This window comes from Pogoniulus pusillus, chromosome 6 (genome assembly GCF_015220805.1).
Source record: "Pogoniulus pusillus isolate bPogPus1 chromosome 6, bPogPus1.pri, whole genome shotgun sequence".
Classification (NCBI taxonomy): Eukaryota; Metazoa; Chordata; class Aves; order Piciformes; family Lybiidae; genus Pogoniulus; species Pogoniulus pusillus.
The window spans coordinates 44,865,294-44,887,635 of record NC_087269.1 but is presented as its reverse complement, the minus strand read 5'-3'; the positions used below and the strand labels follow the sequence as shown (position 1 = coordinate 44,887,635).

The window sequence follows — 22,342 nt, the reverse complement described above, 5'->3', positions numbered from 1 at the left end:
TGATTCAGAGCGAAGGGGATGTGTAAGGGAGAAGCATCCCAGAGCAAAGTGGGGCCAACTGTTTATGTTTTGGCTTTCTATCCTCTTTAGCAAACCAATGAATGATACAGACTTCAGTACTTTCCTTTTACAACCAATAATCTAATTTCTCTCATTAAAATATTTCAATTGGCCTCAAACCAGCTTGGTTATATGTGTCATTAAGGAACCCCAGTAAAATACAAACTCATGGAGCTCAGACTGCTTTCCTTGAAGTGGGTCTATTTCCCCCACATTTTCTGTTCAGCATCCCCCTCTGTTCACCCGCCCTCAAGTCCATTAGGCCTAAGTCAGATTAGCTCAGTGACTCTTATCAGGCTTCTTTTTCCTGTTACCCTCAGATAAATTTATGCGACTTGGAGTGAACTCCAGACATAACCTTGTTCCTGCTGGGGACAGGAGCTGCATTTGCTGAAGCTCTGTCTTGGTGAATAGTACCCCACTGTGATCTGTATGGGAAAGTGTGTGGGTGGCAATTTACATGGTAAACAAAGGCAGGCAGGGAAGGAAGATAGTTAAGCTTATGTTTCTGGGCTTTAGATCTTCTTACAGTGTGTCTGTTGAAAATTAGCAGCAACAAATAGCACAGAAGGAAGATTGCTGTACATTCTATTGTTTCTAAGAATCAATCTTTAAGTAAAAGGATATTTACTTATGTTTGTTGTAAAATTAATTTTATGACCTGAAATTATATTTATTAACATAATTTGCTCTAATTGTGTCACAATAGCAAAGATCATACCTGCCACTATTGCCTTTCAAGAGAAATGGAAGCTTTTTATTTCATCTACAAAAATGTGCTCATAGTTGTTTGTAGTAGGATCATCCCCCTCCCTGCTCCTGCCACCTTAAATAGGTTCTTTGCTTGTTTGCCATCAAAGGTGTAGGCAGGGAATGTGAATTAGATGGCAAGAGACTGGAGAGAGTGTCAGAAAGTATTGACATCCTTATTTGTGCCGTGTATCTAGTGTGTGACCTTGGACAAGTCTCTTCACCTATGCCATATCCTGTTATTAGATTATAAATCTCTGCTGGGAGAATGCTTGTCACAGTTTGCTTTTCTATCTGGCAAAGGGTGTTATAGATAATATTGTAAAACAAAGAGCAGAAATAAGGCTAGCAAGTTGTTTTTCCACAACGCAGGCCTTTGGTGGAGATAACGGTTTGCTTTTTAACCTTGCTCTCCCACTCTCATGCCTAATTCAGCTGCAAAAAAGTTCCTTCACTATGTTGTCTTCCTAATCTGACTCCTGCTAGCAAAAAAATAAATAAAATAAAAATCCTGGCTTGAAATTTGCTATTTGTTCAGGAAAGTAAATGGTGTGAGTTACTCCAGAGACCTTGAAAACTTGCAAATGCATTCAGAATTACAAAGAACAGCATAGGCTAAGTCATAGTATTTTCTCCTAGTTTAAACTAGAGATTTTTCCGTGGCATTGTGTATAAATTGTGTATTTAAATTGTGGTCACAATATGTGCATCCTTGGGGAAGGGTTGTCATTCAGAAGTAGCTGATCAGAGTGATAACTGTTACCCACGTACATGCTAACAAGTGCAGCTCATGCTGCTTCAGGGAAGTAACTGGCCTTATTCCATGCGATGAAACTCTTGTTCCAGTTCACCTCTTCTTTTGAACTGATACCCTTCATGCTTGCCTTGACACTGGAAAGGAACTTCACATGGGAGACTCTCCCTTCCAGTTCATTGACTTGCATCCAGGCCACTTGCTGACACTGCCATGTGGAGAAGCTGCTGGTCCGTGTGGAAGGAGAGCTGGTTGTGTAACGTGGCATGTCACAAGGGCTTTGCCAGTGTGGCTGGCCACAGACTGAACTCTTTCGCTGTGCTGAGTTTCATCAGCAGTGTAGTTCTTTGTGGGAATTCAGCTGTGGTTTTTTGCGTTGTTCACCACTAGAAATTTCATATTGTTGGAAGGGAAAGCCTGCTTCTGATTTCAAGTCTGTCAGGTTTTCTCTGGAAGAGACTGCAAATGGGGAGGAACAAGTGAATTATTTGGTTTTGTTGTTTTGTTGGATTGCTTTCTTAGAAAAGTGGTTTTGATTTTGGGTTGGTGGGACTGAGGACTTTTTTGCTTTCATGGTGTTCAGGACACTGAATAATATTTTTCAAGGTTTTTGCTACTAAAGCACTAGCAAATTATAGTAAGAGAAAGAAATGAGATTTCCAGGTGATAGACAATTCTAGGACTTGACTCTTTACAAAATAAAACTTCAATTCAAACTAACGTAAGAAAGATAACTTTTTCAGTGTGATGTCAGAAAAGATAAGTACATCAGTCTAATTTATGCTCCTGCATAGAACCAAGAGTCTGTTGTGCAATATTTCTATCAAGCTAGTTAATTTATTGAAGCTTTTAGAAGTTGTCATGTGATGCAGCAGTTTAAAAGGTAAAACTTAAGACACTAGAAAGAGAATATGCCTGACACGAATACACTTTTTGCGTGGTTGAAATTGCTTTGAACAGTATTCCTGTGCTGTCCATGTTTGTTCCTTGGATGTGGCTTTGCTAATAACAGGAAGGGGATTCACTAAGGTGTTTGCTGATTTCTTAATTTCTAGTTATACTTAAGAAGTAACTGGCACTAGCAAGGTGTTAATTGGTTTACTAACAAATTTGAGATATTTCCCTTTCCTAGAACCCCTGGATTCAAGTGATTGGGACAGCAGTTCTTTATCAGGAGAGGTTGCTAGTCACAGTACTGAGGCCAGCAAGCAGGGTGTCCTGTGCTGTCCTGATGGAGACTGAGCCTTTGTGCTTAAGGTGCTAGAAAAGTACTGAATCAATATTAAGTCACTTGATCTGTCTATCTTGGAGATGAGTGATAACACCACCTTTGTTTCTTGTCTTTTTAGATCAAAAGCATGGGTTAGGGGTTTTGGGGAGAACATGAAGAAAAAGTTGGTGGTTAGTTGACAGTGTTGCTGCAATACAAGCAGGTTTGGTAATGTGTTTGCCACCATGCAGCAGCACTATTGTGAGTTGTCTGTTATTAGTGGGGATACGCTCTATTGCTGCTACAGCTATGATCTGGAAAGGTCCCCATTGGTGCCTAGACAGCCCACCTTATTCTTCCCCAAGCCAAAGCTTTCATGGAAGCAGTAAGTGTAATTGTCAAAAGCAGGTTGGCATGGGAGCTCTAGGAGATCTGAAAGGCAAGAGGAAAGGGAGGCTTTAATGAGCACCGTTGTAAAAGTTAGCAGGCAGCTGGTCCCCATGGAAGCACACTGCTGCTCAGATAGGCGGTGTTGGTGTTGTGTAAGAGTGACTAATGGCTGTGAGTCATGAGGAAGCATGGCTTGTCTTGGGGCAGCTGAGCTGGTTCCACCTCCAGCTGTCTGGTCGCTTTCTCAGGAGCTTGCCCTGCTGCAGCAGTGTTGGCAGAGCCGCTCACCAAGCTGCTGCTGACCTGCTGTGTATGACAAGCTGACATAGCAAGGTAAACCAAAACCCATTGCTGCTGACAGACTTTGCAGCAGTGATCTGTCAATCATAGCTCTTGTGCATTAAGCCGTGGACTGAGACTGCTACAGAAAGGTGATGATGCAGTGATGGTTTTCAGTGGGAATGTGTTTTAGCAGGGTCTGAAATCACTACAGTTTGCCATGAAGTACTTATGGAAGGTTTAGGGAAAAAAATAATTGTGAGTCATTGACAGCAAAAGCCTCTATTATTTTTTTAAAGCAGTGTGTTTTTTGGTTGAAATTTCCTGCCTTTAAACCCTTGGATTATTGCTGTTATGTTGCAAGGACAGAAAAAGTTCCTGGAATTTCTCAAATGCAAGGCAGTCTGCAGTTGAGGCCAAGCATGGAAGCATACAGATATATATTCAGCATGTACATCTACTGAAATCAGTTGCAATATAATGATTTTCTTTATTTGACCTTGGTATTACACCAAACATGATTTTAAACCAATTTATTGGTCTCACTTAGAGTTATTCAGACTTTTAAGTTTATCTTGTAGCTGGTCTTGAGCTGATGTTTATCAAAGTTTCATTATATAAATCTTTTCCAGTCTTGGGAAGTTAATACACCCTTGTGCAAAATCTGCTTCTTGCAGAAATCAATGTACAGCAAGGCCCAACAGCTTGCAGGGCAGTGGTGTTGTTGCGAGGTTATCAGAAGGTTAGAAGTACAAATTGGCTATTGGCTCCAATAACTCCTATGAGGGAAATCTGGAGAAAGATATATCTTTTTGTAAGTGAGCTAGCACGGCAGGTGACTGCTAGATTCTGACCTTTGCTGTAGTAAGTGCCAGTGCAAGAAGATTTTTGTGACTCCAGCAATAGGAGATTTAGATGCTCCCATTTGGGCTGTAATGAGAGGCAAACTTTTGCAAATAGCATTCGTGATCTTTGTCAAGGGTTACCTTTGTGTATCCTGCTTGAAAAAATGAACTTTCATCCAAAACTTTGATCCTTAAGGAAGAGACAAGAGACATTTTGCAGCATTTTTCACATGCCTCTAAACTTCTGGGTTTAAGTTGAAGAGGAAAGATAAATACCACAGAAAAGGTTACTCTTTAAATATTTGTGAGCATTTGGTAACCAGCAAGAATTGAAACTCTCCCAGAATTTCTAGACCAAAGAGATTCTGGTAAGTAGGTCAACTTCTGGAAGCCAGCTCAAACCTCTGACAATTTGGAGGTTTGCACAGTGCTAATGACAATTAATAATGTCTGGGAAATAAAAAGCACATTCTGGGTTTCAAAAAAGGAACACTTGCTGTGATGTATAGAACATGACCTATTCTCAAGTGTTTTGTGAACTGAAGAGTGTCTTCAGCTGCTTCTGCTATTTTCATTTCTATTCCAAATAAACATCCAGGACTTAGAATAATTCATGTTCTACCTGTTGCTCCATGTTTCACAGTCACTTTTTGTTTGTCTACTATTTTTAAGCTCAAACCATTGAGAACCACTTGTATGGTTCTACAGTTAGCTTGTATGGAGCTGTATTACCTTATGTGGAGTTGAAAACAGATTACAGCTTGAGAGGGGCCAAGTGTATTAACCCTTTTGTTCTATTGGCATTTGTTCTGGTTTTAAGGGGGAAAACAAACTGCAGGTTTGGAAAGTGCTGTTGTACAGTGCTCACTGATAAAATGGCTGTAAGCTCTGGTCCCTTCTGCATTCCCTGAAGTTAAGAAAAGGGACACGTGCTCATCATGGCATTGTAACAAAGAAATCAACATGTTCTGGTTTTATGTAAAATAACTAAATTTTGTGTGTTTAAATAATAGTGACTGAAACAGTAGGGATTAAAAGAGCTGGCAAAGGTTTTGAGCTATGTAAATATTTACTCGTGTCACCATTAAGGCTAAAGTTCAGAACAATGCATAAATGTGTTTACCTTCAGTCTTTGTGTGGTCCAGTTGACTTGGATAGGGCTGGGTGCTAGGTTGGACTGGATGATCTTGGAGGTCTCTTCCAACCTGGTTGATTTTATGATGTTATTTTGTGGAGTACTTTCTGTGAACCTAATTACATATGATAGTACAGTCTTGACTGGGAGCTACTATGTCAGTCAGATAACTGAAAAAGAGCTGGTTATGCCGTGGAGATTAAGCTGGACTCAGGAGCTCTTTAAGAGTTGGAGACTTGGAAGTCAAAGATCTTTGCAAATCTCTCCTTTATGGCAAGAGTTAGAAGCAGGTATCTTTGTGATTGATTAACCTATTCTGACCAGGATGTGTAGATTCTCTTTTGGTTGTGTAGACTCGCCTGTGTGGTTTTTGGTGAAAAACAAATATTTCTGTGAATTTGTCCTACCAATAGAGGTGAAACTCTTCTCTCTTGCCAGTTGACAAGCTTGAAATTAAAGCTGAGGCCTATAAAGGCTTCAGTAGCAGGTAAAGTTTGCTCTTTTACATGTGGTAGACCCGGTATTCCAGCATTGCTGTAACACAAGAAAGGCTGTTAAGCTTTTTTTCCCCCTTCATGCCGAAAAAGAACTGGTTCTACTGATCCCAGCTGTCCTGTTGTTGGTAATGACACTGTTCTGTCAAAGCCGAAGAGCTGCTTGTCTGCCTGTTCCACAGACTAGTGCTGGTCACTTTTTCTCTTCTTAAGAAGAGGTGTTTCTAAGTCAGTACATTTTCAGTCAGAAGGTTTGTTGCAGTCTCCTTGAAAATTGTAAACAATCTCTCTGGAATGTCCAAGTTGCAAAACTTTCAGTTAGATTATGTGACACTGCTTTGCTTTTACATTACATTGGGCAACATCCCAAAGGTGCCACTTTACCATTGCAACCAGCCACTGACTTGGGTAGAGTTTAATGAAGATGCTAACCAGAATGTAGTAACATCCAATAAGGGTACTGAAAGTTACATTATTGTCGCTTTCAGCTCCTCTAAGGTAAGAACTCCAAAGGATAATTTGGATAGCTGGGAATCATAACTCAATGTTTGGTTCTTTTCCTCTGTCCTCACTGTTTTTACTTAAACCGAGACTGGTGATTGTTCCTCGTGTAGTCCAAACCCCATCTTCAGCCTGAGAACAGCTGCAGGTGCTATCCAATAAGCATCTATTTAGCATTGGAGATTAAAGAATCCTGCTCTTCCTCCCTCCTTGCAACAGTGATTACCCTCTGTAAACCTATTTCAAATCCTTCTTGTGCTGAAGAACGTAGTATGGGACAGAGGAGGGGTGGAAGAAAATGCACAAGGGAGGGTAGTGAGGGGAAACAAAACTGATTCAGTGTCTGGTTGTAGAAACATTTCTCTAAATACTCTACAAAGCTTTAGATCCACCACCTCCCTGGGCAGCCCATTCCAATGCCAATCACTGTCTCTGGCAAAAAATTCCTCCTAACATCCAGCCTAGACCTCCCCCAGCACAACTTGAGACTGTGTCCCCTTGTTCTGTCGCTGGGTGCCTGGGATAAGAGACCAAACCCCACCTGGCCACAGCCTCCTTTCAGGTAGTTGTAGACAGTAATGAGGTCCCCCCTGAGTCTCTTCTTTTCCAGGCTAAACACCCCCAGCTCCCTCAGCCTCTCCTCATAGGGTTTGTGTTCCAGGCCTTTCACCAGCTTCATTGCCCTTCTCTGGCCGTGTTTCAGTATCTCGACATCTCGGTTATGCAAAAAATCATATTTATCTTTCTCAGGTTGTGGAAAACTGTTAACATTGTGGAAATGACTATCAAGAATGAGTATTTATCTTTTCGCTTGAAAGGTCAGATGTGAGTCAAGAGAATTAGGGACTGCAGTGATTTATCAGGGCTGACCAGCTCCTTTAGAGTAATTAAACAATACAGTGCCAGAAATGATGCTTACAGTCTGCTGGGCTGGAAAGTGTTTCACATTCCATTGAAGGTACTAATCCACCTGGGTACACCAAAGAGTAAATGCATATCCTAAATACTGGTTTTTTCCCTGTGAGAAACCATGGAATACTTCATTAGTGGGATTTGAGCTCTGTCAAGCCTGGTGGTCTCAAAAAAGTGTTTCTGGTAGTGGAAAATGTGGAGGCCTGACTGTGGCTTCTGTCCCTGGGCTGCTCTACACCATGCTGTGGGGGATCTGGCTCTGTTTGCCAGGCACTGGGCAGTGTGGGCACTGCCTCAAGCGGGATGCAGCCATCCATGCTGTCTAAGAAGTTACTGGGCTGACTGGCAGTGTTGTTTTACGTTGTGGTAAGTTGCCACATGGTTAATAACCTACTCATTTCCAGAGTTTGTGTTGAACTTTATTAATAACCATATTTATCTGTTGCCTTCTAAGTGTCTGTCATCTCTGTCCAGTCTTCATTGAAGTTGATGCTAAACTGTTCTTTGGATGTTGCTCATCTGTGTAACCAAAATCTTTTCTGATGCGTATCTTTCTAACATCTTGCCCTGGGGAAACCTATTGTGAGCCCTGGGTTATTCCTACCAGCCAACCAGCTGGTAAATGCACTTTGGTATCTGGAGTTTGAGCTGGCTTGGAGAGAGCCAGAAAGCTGCAAAATTGGATACAATTCTTTTCTTGACATTTGATTCTGATTTTAGTTTGTTAGAAGTGTTAAGTACCTGTTGGTTTCCTTAAAGTTGCCATACTAAAAACTAAGTTAAATGTATGTTGGGGAAAGCAATCGTGAGCTGAATTACTGGTTTGTTTGGGGTGGTGTTTGTTTGTTTGGGGTGTTGTTGTTGTTTGGTTTTTAAGGCAGCTGTCTCCTTGCACAGTTATTGGCAAAACTGCATGTTAAATGTTACTTTTGGATTGGGAGTCATGACCGAGGGAGATCTTTGGATACTCAGATGGAGAGGTTTTGCTTAGAGATAAGAATTTGAGACAGAGAAAGACTAAGACTCTTTACCACAGTTGGCTGATGCAGAGGGGTGTTTTATTTTCTCTACACCAAAATGTTATTTTCACTAGAAACATTCTGAGTTTCATGTTGAGACTCTTTGCTGCTATCCATATGTTTTGCCTTTAGTAGTAAGTGTTTTTTATCCTAAGCAAAGTTCTCTTTTGCCCCTCCTTCGTCTCTCCCTTTGGAAATTTACATGAAAATGTGAATCATTCTAGTGTCTGCAGGCTCTAGTAGAGTTCTTAAGCCTGAGCCTGTGCCTAATTCCATGTGTTAGTCTGCGTTGCCATTGTATCCTTAGAAAGCTCTGTGCTAAAATGCTGATTACTTCAAGTAGTTTTTTCATTGTGTATGAGTTAGAAGAACCTTTGTAATGTTCAAATGAAAAGCAAAAATCCTTCTTTAAAAAGTTCTTTTCGTAGGAAATGTAGCATCAGTTTTTAAATTACAATAGCAGAAATAGTATTTTTAAAAGTGGTTCCTCCCATCAGAGCTTTGGACTGCATCCCAAATCCTGGTCCTTTGTCATGGTCCAAAACAAGTGCATGCAGTTCCTTGGAGAAGCTAAGAAATTTTTTCAGCATTATTTTTTTCACTGTCTTAAGTTAGTGATTCCTTACATTATACATGGGCACTCAGGCAGGTATCCCAGTTGTGATGGGATAATTTTAATTGTAATGTAGGTTGAGGGTGGATGGAATGGACAAACAGGAGCACACAACAGTTAGTATATATGCTAGGAAAAAAAATCACAAATCTAAATATTCCATAAACATACCTTTGAAAATGGAAATTCAAAGCCAATAGAACGTTTATTTTAACCAGAGGTCAGTTGTTTTCTGTGTAAGAGAACAAATGAATCATAATTTAGTCAATACTCCTAATTAGAAAAGGCTGAAGCAATATTTTTTTCCCCTTCAAAAATGTTATGTAAACATCTTCCTGTTTTGAGAATAAGCCTGGGTATTTGACTAGGAAAATAATGACTATACTTTATACTCCAGCAATAATAATACATATAGGAGAAATTACTATTGATTCCTGGTTACTAATCAATGTCAGGGCTTGAGTGTTGCACAGGAGTATTTTTTTGTATTCTGCTTTTTATGTCCTTTCCTAACATTTTGAGGATGATAGCAAAGACAATTACTAGAGTGACAGGATGTGTTCAAGACAGTAAAAACAAAAATGAAACTCTTAAGCACTTAATTCAGTTAAAATATAAATTTCTTCCCTTCTGTGTCAGCAAGAATTTAGTTGGCACTAATTGATAAGTTCCTTTCCATTCCATGGAATACTGCAAGCCTGTAATTCAGTGCTTTCAGAAGGGATTTTGTTTCAAGGATCTCAACTTTTTCTTTCCAGCATTTCTAATAGAAAAGATTTCACCCCCAACAAAATAGGGCCACTTGCCTAAGGGCAAGTTATGAGTCAGTGCAATAACCAAGTATTGAACTCACTAGTTCTTGAATAACTAAATAGTAATACTAACAATATAATAACTGTATAATAAATGCTCTGAGTTATCTTGCCTTCTACAGCAAAGCTGCCAGTTGAATGAGCTTTTCCTGATAGACCTCCAAATATACTTTGTCATGGAATCATAGAATCAACCAGGTTGGAAGAGACCTCCAAGCTCATCCAGTCCAACCTAGCACCCAGCCCTAGCCACTCAACTAGACCATGGCACTAAGTGCCTCATCCAGGCTTTTCTTGAACACCTCCAGGGCCAGTGACTCCACCACCTCCCTGGGCAGCCCATTCCAATGTCTTTTAAACCTGAGTTTTCTCAGGCTTACACAAAAAACATTAAATAAAAATGGTGTAAACATTGTTCTTCTTGTTGTGTTGGTTGAATGAGTGTCAACATGTTTGCAGTGGATGAGTATTCTAGTAATATGTACACTTTACAAACCCTGATCTTAGTCTTGTAATGGGAGATGATTGGCTGTATGTATTCAAATCCGATCTTTAGCGAGATGGGTTGGCAAAATGCTCCAGGATCCTGCTGGAATTGGCAAAAAGAGAATATGAACTTGAATGTTGGCAGTTAAGGTCTCTATTTACATGCTTATCCAAATATTTTGAGACACACACATCCTTCAGACACCTCTTAGCCAGGGAGAATTAGCCTTTACATTTTACAGTGATGCAGCACAAACATATTTTCTGTTTATATTAAACCCCCCCTCATTTAGCTACATACCTGGAGGGGAGGGAGGCATAAGGAAGCTGTGTAAATATCCATAGCAGAAATTTCAACAGGGAGAGCTTTCAATTTAAAAATGCTTTGCTGCATTCCATACGAACTGCAGAAGTTCACAGAGCTGTTGTGTGTATTTGTTGGTAAATGGCAATGTGGGTATTTTTATTTCAGGAAAGCAGAACATGCAGTGTTTTGTCAGACTTGTGAGAAATAGTTTGGATCAGAAAAGAGATTTCAATTTTTTTTAAATAGTATTTTCTTTCAGATCTGGGTATACAGCTTTCTTGTGGTGCCTTGTAGATCTTGAACAGTGTTTTAATGTAACAGGTGCACTTAAAGCAGTTACAAACTGCTCACTTATATGGGTAACAGTCTGTTAAAATCAGATTTCTTAAGTCATGAAGCAAGACCCAAGTGCATGTACTGAACACTGGTCAGGCCACACCTTGAGTGCTGTGTCCAGTTCTGGGCTCCTCAATTCAAGAGACATGTTGAAGTGCTGGAATGTGTCCAGAGAAGGGCAACAAAGCTGGTGAGGGGCCTGGAACACAAACCCTGTGAGGAGAGGCTGAGGGAGCTGGGGGTGTTTAGCCTGGAGAGGAGGAGGCTTAGGGCAGACTTCGTTGCTGTCTACTACTACCTGAAAGGAGGTTGTAGCCAGGTGAAGGTTGGTCTCTTCTGACAGAGAACCACCAACAGAACAAGGGGACACAGTCTCAAGTTGTACTGGGGGAAGTCTAGGCTGGGTGTCAGGAGGAAGTTTTTGCCAGAGAGAGTGATTGGCATTGGAATGGGCTGTCCAGGGAGGTGGTGGAGTCACCATCCCTGGAGGTGTTCAAGAAAAGCCTGGATGAGGCACTTAGTGCCATGGTCTAGATGACTGGATAGGGCTGGATGGTAGGTTGGACTTGGATGATCTTGGAGGTCTCTTCCAACCTGGTTGATTCTATGATTCTAACTTAGTTTTACTATACTTATCGATGGCAACTGCAGTAGAGTCTTACTGAGCAGATCTGGTCATCTAATGCCACTGAAGACTAATAAGGGTATATTTTATTTGATAAGTTGTATATTACTATTATCTTATTCTTTTGGTGTCCACTTAAGTATTTGACTTCTAGTAGTCACTTATTAGACTCAGATCTATGTACTGTTGCCTTCCTCCATGCAGGAAGCAGTTCATTCTTATGTTGGTAGACCCAGCTACATTGACCCTAATGTAGCACTTGGACACCTCTGTCTGAGAAGCTTTAATTTCTTAATTATGTGTAGCAAGTCCTTGCTCTGATTTCTTTTCTTTTTTTTTAAGGAATGCTTCAAAAGTCAAAAATTTGTCATCTTTTCTTCCTCTGTCCTTCAGCCCCTCCCTTGTCACCATGTACATGATTTTCTGGTGGCTTCTGCTAAAAAGATAAATGTTGCAACAGTTAGGGAAATGTCTAGTTTTTCTTTGAATTAGTCTTTTGTAACACAAGTAAATTATCCAGAAGGTACTCAACCACAACACTTTGATAATACAGGTGTTTAAATAGTAATAGCTATTGGAATTGGAATGGGAATGAAACAATAAAGTCATTAGGGTGTTACAACATGAAATTAAGCTATAGCTATTACTGAGCAATATTATTATCCTAAAGTCTGCAACTCACAGAGCAAATGAAAACAGTGTAATACCCCTCTAACAGTAGTTTACATTAGGATTTAGTTTAGCCATGATGTTTGCTAGTGTTGTAATATCTTTATTAGACAGCACTCCTGAGCTGGTGCTCTGTGTTATAACACAGAAGCGAAACAGAGCTACTGAGTATCTACCAAACCTCATTCCTTACAAAACAATTATCTGTTCTCAAAATTATCCTTAGTGGTGACTCTCATCTAGCAAGAATGTTGAATGTTAAGAACTTTGTGCTTAATATTGAAATTAGTTAATACCTAATGAAGACTTAGATACTGTTTAGTTCTGTATGAATTATATTTTTTTAAAATGAAAATTCTTGCTGTTTCACTGAAGAATCTCAGCTTCCAGTTTGCTTAGTAATGATTCATGAGATGAGGAAGAATGTATGTGAAAGTGCCGTCTATGTTTATGAATATGATGAAAAAAGTACTTCTAATTAATTTTCCTTGAACATGTTATATTTTGAGCAGATGCTCAGTAGGACAATGTCCTCTATTCAATAGTTCGTTGTAACAAAACCAGTGCAGGGCAAGTCCTGTCACTTAAGAGCTAATCAGCTTGCTTAAAGGCAGTCGCAGAATCACAGAATCAGCCAGGTTGGAAGAGACCTCCAAGATCATCCAGCCCAACCTAGCATGTCTTAAAAGAAAAATCTATTTTCAATTTGAATTGAAAAGTTCCCTGGAAATTTTTGCAGATGTTGTAATGTTGTAAATAGTGATTCATCAAATGTATGCTTTTGTTGTTGCTGCTGTTCATTAGTGAAAGGAAAAAAATTCTTCTCACTGGTCAGACTGTTAACGCTGAAAAGATACTTGCAGTTGTGTAAGATATTGCTAGGAGGCACCACACCTGTGACCTGGCTGTAATTTGCTAGCCACTATGCATGCACAGACAGCAAAACCAAGAGTTCTTTGTAAAATACAGAGGAAATGTCTTCTTTTTCAAGAACCCACAGGGTTTCAGCACAGATGGAAAAACTACTGCTACTTTGAGACAGGTCATAAGCCAGTACACGTTCTCACAGTGGCACAGAAGTAGCTGGAACAAGGGCACTAAACATTAGCTGATAAATTACTTTCTTTTGTTTGTATAAACAGGAATTCTTCAGTTTCAGTATCATTTACGCCAGGAATTCCCAGCATATCTTTGAGGAGTTCACTTCCACTTCTCTGTCTAAACAAGTCTCCACCTTGCCTTGTTGCTCTGTGCTTGCCTCGGCTGCAAGGGCTTTAGCCTGCTTATTCAGATCCAGTGTTTCTGCCTGTCTCTTCGTCTCCCGCTGCTGGCCTGGGGACCGAGCTCCTCTCAGCTTGCGGGATGTGCCTGTGCTGGGCCTTTTTAAGAAGCAGCATCACTGCTGAGGAAGGCATAGGTTTATACATTAGGAAGCATGGATTAAGTTAGGAATCTAGGGTATCTTCAAGAGCAGCAACCCTACTGTGCCCTGTCTTCACTGATTCCACTTCCTCTGCAGGGTGTAGGTGATAAGCCCAGAAGATCTTCCTGGCATTTATTTCCCTTTTCCTCACCTGCTGGCAGTGCAGCATGGGAAGATTGCCCTGGTGCAGCAGCCCAACCCGCTAACGTTGGCTCAGCATGCCCCAGAGTCCTCAACTGGCAGAGGGAGGGGTGCTCTGCATACAAGGTTGTATGAATTAATTCAGACTTGCACCTCAACTCACCCCGACAGGGGAAACGTTGCTGGCAGAAGGCTGGTGCCAATCCTGTGTCGCACGGCTGATGTGCACACATTGTGTTACGGGCTGCAGAGCCACTTTATCCTCTCCCCCACCTTGCGTGCAAAGACTGAGATGGCTGAACCGTGGAGAATAATCCCTTGATGCTTGTGGGATTATTCACATTTGCAGTCAAGGCCCCTGCAGCATCTCCTGTGCTGGTATGTTGGTCTGTGCTGAGAGCCTTGAGATGCCAGTGTGGTACAAACACTGACAAGCAGTACTAAATTACAGCACAGATTCATGCCTGAGTCTTGTTGAAATTGCCTTTGTTTCTGAGAGGATAATGCTTACTGCTGCTGCCTTGTCTGTGTGGATTAACTGAGACATTGTGGATCTAGAAAAAACAGCAAATTTTCCCTTTTGAACCCTCTGCTATTGCAAGCTCTGCTCTTTTGGTTTCTGCCCTGCTCTTTTGCAGCTCTGCCCCACTCACCACTGTTCCTACAGCAGTTCTGTCTTGGGAGGAGAAAAGAGGAAAGAAAACAAATGAGTCCTTTAGTGAATAGTTTGACCTGAATGTTATTGTACAGTTTATCTCCAATGCTTCAAAGGCTTCAGCGTAACTTCATTTGCCAGGATAGTTACTCAGCAGTATAGTTCTTTGTGAAGACTCTGAAATCTAACAGCTGGTTGTGGTTTTGTACCTTGTAGAGAATGCAGAGGTTTCTGTAAGAACTGGTGTTATTTCTTACAGTATTTTGAAGAAACCTGTGTTAGTGGATTTAAACAAAAGCACCCTTTGAACTGACACTACAAAATGCTCTTGTCCATCCTGTTATCTGGGGAATTGTAACCTCGAGTGTTGACTTGGCTGGCAGCAGCCATAGAGCTATGTCTCAAGGTCTGAAGTGACAATGAATCTACGTTTAAGTACTCCTGGGCTTGTCTTGATTTATATTGCTGTCTTCCTTGCATAAATGATGTCTGCTTTTTTGGTATTCTGATAGTGAGTGAGGTCAGTGCAATAGGTAGCTGTTTGAAATTAGAAGAGGAAAGTGTGTGTCTGCATGTACAACATATTTGTAGTCGAGCCTTCAAATCCAGCCTTTGTCTTTTCTTGGAGCCCAGTCAGTTTTGGTGACTATAGGTTTTTGATCAAGACACACACACCAAAAAACCCACAACAGCAACAACAAAAAAAATCCCACATCTTGAAACAAAGGTGAGGGAGTGAAAGGGGAAAGTGAACGGGTAGATGGGAAGAGTGAGAAAAGGCATGCCAGCTAGTGCAGCTGCAGGTTTTGAGCTTTGTAGGAACTGAAGCAAGGCTGTAAGCTGTCAGCACAAGTGAAGTGCCAGAAAAGATCTGACAGACATAAACATGACTGCTTTCTTCAGCTGTAGACGTGCAGAGGAACAAGCACAGATCTCGATATGCATCTTCCTGCTCCTTAGATAGTGTTAAAAATGAGATGAGTTTATAACCCATCAAGCGCAGCTCACTTGGTAACAGAGAACTATTAGTTGGCTCCACCTATGTAAGCCTTCTAATTTGGAAGAGAATTAGAATTATCAGATATCTTACTGTGGATATCTATGTGAAGAGTGTTACTTTTTGGTTTCAGTAATTTTAAACAAGTTGGTGGCACAGCTATTCACAGTCGTATGATGGTTTGCATGTCGCAATTGAATGTGCACAGTTTCTCAAACCACTGTTATGCAGAGGCTGAAATCGCCAAGAAGCCCAAGGATTTCTCTACTTTGATTCCACAGCCCTTGCATGTGCCAAGAGAGCCTTCTGTGTATTGAAACTCATGATCTTCTTGCTTCTGAAAATCTTAACTTCAGCAATGTTAACAACATGATGAAGGTAGATAAATGCAGGTCATGTGTCTTTACTCCAGCTTGATATTAGTCTTTCTTTATTTTTCCATTTTAAAAATATGACATAAATGTGGTTCCATGAAGAAAGCTTCATTCAAAAACCACTTGCCTACTCAGAGTGAAATAAGGAGATAACCTTTTGAAACGAAGGACATGTCAACTGAGAACACGATGTTTCCTGTGTGAAGTGTTCTAAACCACTTGAGTTTGGAAAACTGGCTTTCCCTTCAGGAAGTGTTTGATCCCTGCTGCTCTGCAAACACAGTGGAAAAGAGAAATCTTTTCAAGACACAGTTTCCAGTGTAAATAGAAGAACTTATAATGCCTAGTTTCCACTTTGCTCTATGTTGTTGTTACTGCTGAGGATCTCAAAAATCCCCAGAATCCCTGCCCCCCCCCCCCCCCCCCCCCTTTTTTTTTTATCTCTTGTCAGACTCCCCAAGGTAACCAGATTAAAAGTTAGAAAAAGGCTGAGTAGAGCAAGAGAGAAGGAAAAGGAGAAGAGTAATAGAGAGGGAGTGGCCAGACTTCATGGATCAAAGGAGTAATCAATTTTTTGTGGGATATGTTTTTTGGAAATGTTTGTGTTTGTAAGAATCTCTTTTGAAATATCCTTTTCAGTCCTGCCACTCAGTAACTATGCATAGCAGTGATTGCACAGCAAAGCCCAGTGGGCAAAGATGAGAAACCTTTACCTGTTCACATTCTTCACAGAGATCAGAGCCCTTTTTCCTCCCTCTCTGTCGACATATATGTAGTTACATTATTTTTAACATAACTGAGGTAGAAAACTAAGAGCATATATGAGAAAAGTGAATCATACCTGTGTTCAAAGAATCCTTTAATATCTCTGTTACTCTTTTCTGCAAAGAGTATGGACCTGCAGCACTGCTGTAGAGGGACCCTCTCTGCCTTGCAGCTGTAGCCCGTGTGGCCAGTACCCAGCTGATAACAGGAGGCAGAGAATGTTTTTGCATTGATAATTCTGCCTGTCAGTATTTATGAAAGCTTGTTTTAAAGCCAAGTGCATACCTACACATCCTAATTGTGCTTTCAAAGTACACCTTTGCCTATGGAAGCAAGGAGAGAGAGAAGGAAGCTTTTAGGTGTCTTATTAGCAGGTCAGTAGTGTTCAAATGGCCACTTTGCCAGGAAGCAGTATGAGCAAAACACTTATTTCTGAATTGTTCTTGGTGGAGAAGGTCTTAAAGAGTCAAGAAATGCAGTCACACTGTCGATTAATTTGCCCAGTGCTGTAATTATTGTGAAATATCAGCGTAACTTTCTTCCCCTCTTTCAGGCACACATCATGGTTTCACTGGTACTACAGAACCCTGATTATATTACCCTGGCATTCTCAGGGACTGTTAAGCAGGAGTCTTCCCTGTTTTGCTCTAAAACTCATCTAAATGGAAAACACATTGTCTTCATTATATGCCAGTGTTGAATGAACAGAGTTGCCATAGCAACAGCCATCTGAGGCCTTGCTGATTTCAGGCCAGTGAATGGGGTAGACAAACAAAGTACCTTCAAAACCAGAAGGGAACAATTGCTATTCATTCAAGCCGGGTTTAAGATCAGCAAATGTCTTTAGCAAAAGAAACGCAGATAAGAAAGTATCAGACATGGCCAGAGAAGAATTACAGAAAATTATCATAATCTTAAACTTTTCTGCCTGGTGATGTAGCATGAAAGATGATTCTTGAGGTTAAAAAAAAAACAGAGTTGAAGAAATAAACCCCAATTTGCCCACAGCCTTGTGTGGCAGTATTACCGTAGGAAGTTGATGCGCAGAGTCTTTGCTGTGCTAGCAGCTGTGCTGCTGAGCACCCCGAAGGATGGGTCAGCTTGAGAAGGGAAGGTACAGCAGGAGTGCCCAGGTGTGAAGGTGGCCACGCGTTCAGGAGGCAGGCTTTTCTGCAGCAGCTCACACTAAAGAAGGTCATGCCTGTCCCAGGTTATTACTGAAGAGCTGGATGGCATGGTTTTGGTGGTCAGCCTCCACAGATTGCTCAGCAGTGCTTGAAGAGAGTCAGGAGCCCCCAGTATGTTTGTTTCACCATTTTGTTGCTCCTGAAAGGCTGTGATATGCAGCTTTATGTGTGACATGGTTGACACAATCAACATAAACCCCAGTTAGACGTAATTTATATTCACATAAAATGCCAAGAAACTGCCTGTGAGATGTTTGCCTTGAATTGGAGATGAGGTGTATGTATGTGTGGTTGTCTGGTATGTGTAACTGTATTTGCCTTTCTCTTAGCCCTACACAAAAAATCAAATAATAATTTTAGGACTAAACTACTCTTTCTGATTTTAGTATTGTCTAATGTGCAGAGACACCACGAGGGAGAGGCAAGAAAATGAGCACACACAGGTCACATACTGTGTTGGCAGTGTGATTATAAGGTTTCTTTCAAGAATGGTGGGGCGATGAAAGGCTCTCTCCTGGCCCCTGTGTCGGGTTTGACAATAGCAGTCATGTGCAGGGGCTGCATTGCAAACAGCCTACACAGCAACGGGAGGAAAAGAGCAGAGGCAGGTTCAGGAATGAGACTGCCTATGGGAGGCTCTGTCATCTTTTCCTTAAGTGAGCACTCTGGGTTGGAGGTTACCCCATGTGATTAGCTGAATTACTGATTCCCTCTCTGGGAGGTCCTGGAGAAATTCTTACATGTGTTTATTTTTGTGTGTTAGGTAGCTTTGAAAATGGGAACTTGCAATAACATGCAAGATCCACAACTTCCCACTACCTAGGCCTGTTAGTCAGTGTGATAGTATAAACTGTGTGCTGCACTAGCTGAGGAGTTGGAGCCAAGGTGCCCTTGTGAGAGAGATCAGACACCCAGTAGGAAAATTGTTATCCTGGAAACCTAGTCTTGAGGGTGAAATCTGTCGAACTTCACCTGTTTTCACTACTCTATGTCTTAGTTTCTGTGTGTGAAGGAGGGGTTATAATAATCAGTCATCAATTGTGAATCTCAAGGAAACTCTTTACCATTGCTGTAATACTGTCAATATGTGTCACTGATAATACAGGGTACTTGCAGGCAGTTCACAATAGTGTATTCCTATGCTGCTCGTTCTTGCAAAGTAGGAATGGTGTAACAAAGTGAAGTTCTCACCAGTACAGCTTCTGCTAACATAATGGCTATTTGTGTTTATTTGGACAGAGGAAATACTTGGAGGATAATGCTGAAAGTTAATGTAAGATGAAACAGATCACCTCACCTTGAATAAAAGATTATTCTCTGGTTGGTTATGAATAGACAAGATAGACAAGATTTAAATCCTGACAACGAAATTATTAGTCAGAAGGATGAAGAGAAAATCAAGACAGATGCATTCAGTTTAGAAGACAACTGCATGGGAATGTGTCAGAGAATATGAAGTAAGGAGTAGTATGGAGGTGAATCAAATATCTTTTTGTCTGTCTTCAAGGCATAAGGACAGAGATTAATTGGCTGAAACTGTAAGCAAACACATCAAACATAAGTGGTGCATAACACAGAATGCTGTCATTGCAAGGTCAAGACTCTGGGCAAGGTCAGGAAATTGCTGTTAATTTTATTCATATATATGTGTCTGTATTTTATATATACACACACCAATTTAAGCTTCCACATGAGTTCCATTAATTCAATTTGTCTTCCTAGTAAAACACATGAATTAATGAAGTTGTGCCTCAGTTGTAGATAGCAAAAGCTCACTTCTGTAGTAGAAGCTATTGGTGGATCATTGACTGTAGCCTTGGGTAGGTGTGGGTCAGATGACTCTGGAGATGCTACGCTGCTTTTGTTTTTGAAAGTTGCCAAGAGGCACACACAAAGTGAGGTTTTTTTATTTCATTGTTGGTGGTACTACTATTATTCCCTGAAAGCACAGCATGTTCTACAGCTGTGGATCCCTCTTGTTTCATCTAATGCCGCGGAGAGGTATCCATCGGTGTCTGTAGCTCTACAAGCAGACCAGGATATGCTCTGTCTTTACAACATTATCTGTTAGCAGTCTGATGAACATTATGCCTCATGGGGATTTTGGGGGGCTGACAGTGGGCAGCTTGGACATGTACTTCCAGCTGTATTTTCTGAGATGCTTGAAAGGATTTAATAAGTTTATTAAAAAGTGTAGATGTAAAGCAGGGATTTGTACAATTACCATTTAGACTGATTAACACTATGTTTCTCTCCTACTTCCAAGGAATTAACCAGTCTTTCCTCAGCCTTCCTGTAGGTCCCCTTCAAAAATTGAAATGTAGCTGTGTCCACTCTCCAGTAATTTGTGATCAGAAGGGATAATCTGGATTACTGAAATTAGCCTTCTGCAGAAACCGGAATCCATATCATAGGCATCAAGGGATTTGCTTCATGTATTGTGCTTGTGTCTGATCCACCACAGAATAATATGGGAGCCAGCAAACTGTTGTTACCTCTGTATGATGATAGTACTTGTGGTTTCACACTTAGATTCTGAGAGCTGACATTGAAGATGTTAACTGGCAGTAACTTTTCAATTCTCTTCACATTGCCCCAGTAATTTCTGAGAGTATTTTCTAATACAACAATTAATAGAGAACTTTAGATTTTATGTGTAGAACACAGTAGTCTTCACAAAAAGTTGTGGCTACATTATGTCTTGAAATATCAGATTGTTCCTGCTTCAAAAGGGGCAGTCTGAAGAGGCAAGGTATGGAACTAAAATAGAAGGATTTCTCCAGGGTTACAGTGAAGCTGAAAGCATATTGTGTCCATCCAACTGGCATGAGTGTGAGTAACTTGGAGGCAATGATTCATTAGAAAGCTATTAGATGTAGATTGCATCACAGAAGATGAAGAGTAAAGGGTTTGGAATTCCTTTCTAAATTGAAAACAAGCCTTTCAGTAAGGCAAAACACACTTGCATGGTGGCTAAGTGGTAAGCATGGCTTGGGCATAAATGATAATGTGCTGTTATTCCACAGTTGACCTATTGATGGTTAGCAGGACAAGCCATGAGTAGAAGAGTTGTCCATTTTCTTGAAATGACCCATTTCCTTCTGGAGCATGATGCTGTCGGAATTAAGATGTTGCCCATTTCCATTACTGCAGCTACTCGGACTTCTTTGGAATATGGATAGTAATTGCTGATGAATACTTGTCCAAAATATTTCCTTATTTACTGGGACCTCTTCTCATCTACTGTATTGACTTCACCCTTTGATGCACTTACTCGTGTGCTGTGCCAAACACAGGTAAAATCTGTGAAGGACAGTTAATTCCCAGGAATTGCATTGCTGCCTTCAAGTATGAGGCGAGGAAATAATTTCTTTCTTCCCTAAGAAAATACAGTTTACTTGTGCTTCTCACTTGGGTGAGAATTACATGAGGTGTAATTTATTGTGGCTTTGTGAAGAGACTAGCAGGTGCCTACATCCTTCTCTTGTTATTTGTTTGTTGGCAGGGGGGTTTAAAACTTGTTGAATAACATTTTTTTTTGCTTTAAATATTCATCTTTAATAATATTAATATTTAGTCAATATACCATAATTCATATGGATTATGGAAAACATCCAAAAGCATGCTCCAAATAAGATAAAAGTGAGAAACAGCAAGAGTTGCTGGGCAGAAGAGAGCAATCTCATGTTTCTCAAAGGGGTGTTGAATTCTGTTGTTGTATACTGTGACAAGAAGAAAAGACTGGATGGGGCACTCACTGCCACGGTCTAGTTGATTGCATAGGGCTGGGTGCTAGGTTGGACTGGATGATCTTGGAGGTCTCTTCCAACCTGTTTGATTCTATGATCTGATTTGTGAAAAGCAGAGCTTCACAACAGTTGTAATACGGGAATTGTTGGGCAAGTCTCACGAAGCTCCTCTTCACTGGATAAACCTTTTGCTCATATTACTGTACCAAACAATATGTATATATGTACATGCACAGAGCTCAGATGACTTCTGTTGGCAGGAAGAAAAGCCAAGTTACTATCTGTCCAGAATTTTTAGAAGGTACTGCTTCATGTGATCATAGAATCAACCAGGTTGGAAGAGACCTCCAAGATCAGCCAGTCCAACCTAGCACCCAGCCCTATCCAGTCAACCAGACCATGGCACTAAGTGCCTCATCCAGGCTTTTCCTGAACACCTCCAGGGACAGCAACTCCACCACCTCCCTGGGCAGCCCATTCCAATGCCAATCACTCTCTGTGGGAAGAACTTCCTCCTAACATCCAGCCTAGACTTCCCTTGGCACAACTTGAGACTGTGTCCCTTGTTCTGTTGCTGGTTGATCATCTTTGGGCATCTGCATCTCCCTTGTGCTGTTGACTCCAGCGCAGCAGTTACTGTGAAAATCAAAACAAGGTAATTATGATCTGATTTCAGAGGATCTAAGCAGAATTAAAAAAACACTTACATGTGTAATGGAAAGAAAAATATTTTGGACTAAGTATGTGAAGTCTTAATGTTTTGAGGTACTGCTAACAATACTGTTAACAGTTAAGGATTTTGAAGTAGGCAGCAGAATAAAAGCTAAGAAGTGTTTCGCGTCAGTGTCAATATC

General features: G+C 40.8%; 1 protein-coding gene across 14 annotated transcripts in view; it reads left to right on the top strand.

The window, feature by feature from the left end:
- Positions 1–22,342, top strand: part of ZMIZ1 (zinc finger MIZ-type containing 1) — a 359,852-nt gene that overhangs the window by 141,901 nt on the left and 195,609 nt on the right. The window lies entirely within an intron of this gene.